Source organism: Macrotis lagotis, chromosome 3 (genome assembly GCF_037893015.1).
Source record: "Macrotis lagotis isolate mMagLag1 chromosome 3, bilby.v1.9.chrom.fasta, whole genome shotgun sequence".
Classification (NCBI taxonomy): Eukaryota; Metazoa; Chordata; class Mammalia; order Peramelemorphia; family Peramelidae; genus Macrotis; species Macrotis lagotis.
In genome coordinates this window covers 254,852,489-254,856,450 of record NC_133660.1, presented here as the reverse complement: position 1 = coordinate 254,856,450, position 3,962 = coordinate 254,852,489, and the positions used below count along the sequence as shown (strand labels likewise).

Here is a 3,962-nt window from a genome sequence, read left to right as displayed (position 1 = left end):
TCTATCCATCCTTCTATCCATTTCTCTTCCTATATTATCTCTTAATTATTTACATATCTATCATTTCAATTTATCTATCAATTATCTACTTATCTATCATCTCTTTATCAACTATTTATCTCTATTATCTAGCTTATCTCTCATGTATGTATCCATTTCTCTGTCTTTTTACCATGTCATCTATCAACTATTTATACATCTTTATCATCTATGTTTTTATATCAGTTATCTTATTTATTTAACAACTATCTATCTCTATCATCTATGTTCATCTATATATATATATATATATATCCATTAATCCATCCATCCATCCGCCTTATGTATTTCATTAAGCTCTCCCACAGATGAAAAACCATTGTTTCTATATCTTTAAGATGAAATATGATAGGAAAAGATTACATACATACATATATGTATGCATTCATGTTTATATATGAAAGCACATCCGTTAGAAACCTTTTAGTATAGGAACAAGCATCATGATTTAAAATAATCTCCCCACTCAAGGATCATGAAAGCAAGAATTGCTTCTCAGGGGTAGGAACAGGGTTGTCTTGGAGCCAGTTGGTACCAACTAGCCAGAGCTGATTGTTAAGTTTTTCAGTGAGAACATTTCTATTTCAGAAACTGGTGAATGCTAATCGTGGGAGCTTAGTTTATTGTTTTGTTAATTGTTTACTCTAGACATAAGAAAGTGAAAGAGAAAATGTTAATAATCCAAACCAAATTCGTGTGTATGTTTTATCCCTTTAAAAAGTCTATCTCCACATGGCTATTATCCAATCCTGAGAACAGTTCCAAAAAGGGAATCCTCCAAAATGTTAGAATCCATGGGCAGCCTCTGAAGGGGAAAATCCTTGTTTGGCTCTTTAAGCTCTGGTCCATTTTTTTAGACTGCCTGCTTCCCTTTTAGGCATACACCCTGTGGCTATGCGCATATAGGTTTCTCAGGATAACTGATTTAGAGCTGGGAGGTCCCATAAAGTCCCTGTATTATAATTCCTATTTTCCAGATGAGGAGACTGAGGATCCATTGCCTGTGGTCACCTAGATAGTAAATATCAGATTCATGATTTGAACCCAGATCTCTTATTCCAGAGTTATTGGTCTTTTCCTTGTGAACAAAATCAGCCCTTGAAAACACACAAGAAAGGCCAATGCACTCAATTACCATGAGCTCCTTTTAGTCAGATTTACTCATTCAAAAGAAAAAATGAAAACAATAGAGAAACCGGCAAACCCCTTTTTATTTTTAGCAGACACCTCCAGAAAACAGAGAAAAATGTTCTATTTATAAAACAAAGTGTCTGTTTTCCTGCAAACTTGCCCAGTAATAAGAAAGGAAGAACAGTGCTCAAAAGCTGGAGCAAGTGTTGGCAAATTAAATGTTTTTCAAAGATTTCCTGGAGGAATCCATAGCTCTTTAAGAAATAACAACAAAGGAGAGGGTGGAGTTCACTTTTGTTTCAGTGGTATGTGAAGTTCACCTAGACCTTGATATTCCAGCCTGGGTTTCATGTTGGTGTGGATTAGAACCAGATGGAGAAGATTCTGCAAAGGGATTGAAATCTGGATTCCAAAGGCTGACTTTGATAGAGCTGCATGACTGAATAAGAAACCTGGTCTTTGTAGCATATTCTTATTTCCTTATATTTTCTCTCAGTATCACCTTAGGGATTTTTAGAAACTCATTCGCTAGTAGGAATTTTTCTTTATCATTTCTAATAAAAGATTTAGGGACTGGACCTGTGATTTTACTAGTATAGGGAAACTCCCTCTGCTAAAAGGTGCCAGGTTTTCAATTTACAGAGTTAAGGCATTGAGTTTTAAATGACTTACTCAAGGTCATGCAGCCAGTATATATGTCAAAGGTAGGATTGGATCCCAGGTCATCAGTCCCCAAACTCTCTATCCACCATGACATGCTGCTTCTTAAATACTGTTTCTAAGAATAATAATAAATTGAATAATATAATTCAATTTGAGCTAGGACCTAGAGACTAGAAGTGTGGGCTCTCCCACTGTTAAAGTTTGAAGGTAAAAATTATAGCTCATATTACTTCTCTATCTTCTAACTCACAATGTAAATAATGTACATATGTGAAAGAAGAGAGGGATTGAGAGGGGGAAGGGAGAGAAATTAGGAAGAGAGAGAGAGAGAGAGAGAGAGAGAATCTTAAAAGGGACACCTAAGGAACTGAGAGATTGAGTGAAGTGCCCCAAGAAGTGATTTGGTATGGAGCACAGAGTAGTGAATTTGGAGTCAAAAAACTTGTGTTCAAATTCTGGTTCTGCTAATTATTGCCTATATATTCTTTAAATCTTTTCACTTTTGTTGGTATTAGTTTCCTCATATATAAAATGAGAGGGGTTGAACTAGACAACATTCAAGGTTCCTCCACTTCTGAATCTGAGCATGTGTAGTTTAACACTGTAGTTCTTTGGGTTCATGTTTTGTTCCCCTTACTAAATTGTATGCCCCTTAAGGGCATGGCCAGTGTTGGGGTTTTTTCCCTATATCTGAACCATTTATTTTGACCTTTATTGTGTTTTGCATTTTTTTCATTTAACAGTTTTCTATTCATTTCTCTAACTATTTGACTGAAGTTTCTGTTCAATTTTAATTTACTTAGTTATTTTTAATTTTATTTGCATATTTCATTGGTTTTAAAAAGTTTTATTTATTTTATATTTTGCTAGTTTTTGAAGTGTTTTGTCTGACTTAGCTCTCCAACTATATTATACATTTGTTGAAGGTACAAATTATGTCATGTTTTTGTATAGTGTCACAGTATCTAGCTCAGTGTTGGACTCAGAATGGGTTTTCAATAACTGGATCAAAGAATCATACATTTAGGATGGAACCTTAGAGGTCACAGAGTCCAACATAATTTTCTTATAGGTGAGAAAAACTAGGCTCCATGGGCCACACAGAGGCCCAATGGCAGAAGCAAGATCTAATCCCTTGCCCTCTGCCTCCAAAGCCAATGCTTTTTCCATTAAACCGTATTAAAATTGAAGACAAATGTTTATCCAACGTTGAGTGAGAAAAATGCATTGAATGAATGAATGATGCATGCTTACTAATTGCCAGGCATAAAGTCTAAAGATGTGTGTGTGTGTGTGTGTGTGTGTGTGTGTGTGTGTATAAAGTGAGAAAATTCCTGTCCTCAGGGAGCTTATAGTCTAAATAGATATTCTTATACAAACTACATAAATACTCATATATACTAGAGAAATGACTGATTCAGGTTGCAGAATGAGACATTTTTACACATGGTAAGTGTGGACATTTGTTTGATTGACTATGTAAATTAATTATGAGTTTTGTTTTTCTTTTAAATTGGTAGGGAGCAGCTAGGTGGTGCAGTGAATAGAGCACCAGCCCTGGAATCAGGAAGACCTGAGTTCAAATTCGGTCTCAGACATTTAATAATTGCCTAGCTGTGTGACCTTGGGCAAATCACTTAATCCCATTGTCTTAAATAAATAAAATTAAAAATTAAAAAAAAGAAATAAAAGTGTAAACTAAGTTTTAAAAAAATCTATAAATTGATGGCAAAGGAGAAAGAAAATAAATGCTTGCTAATTAAAAATAAAATTTAAAAATATAGTTATATTTTATAGTCTAAATAAATGGACTTATGGACATATTAGTTTCTTTAATTTTCTTTTTTTTTTCTTTTAGGCTTTGTATGCTATAGACTTGACTAACAAAACCCCACTTCTAACATTCAGTAGCTGTGTGGCAAGTCATTGACCCTCGCTTTTCCTTAGGCAATTCTCTAGGGCTTATATAAAACATCATAGACAGTTTGAGATTTGAAATCCCTCATGTTTGTTCTGAAGTACAGAAAACAATTTAAACACTGTGAAATATTTATTTTCTCACACGTATGGACTGTCCATCACGGATTCCTTTCTCTACCGAAACGGGCTATACCAGACTTAGTCACCTA

At 34.5% G+C, this 3,962-nt stretch overlaps 1 protein-coding gene across 3 annotated transcripts in view; it reads left to right on the top strand.

Annotated features, from left to right (window-relative positions):
- The window catches only part of MPPED2 (metallophosphoesterase domain containing 2), a 205,449-nt gene that overhangs the window by 180,590 nt on the left and 20,897 nt on the right, over positions 1-3,962 (top strand). The window lies entirely within an intron of this gene.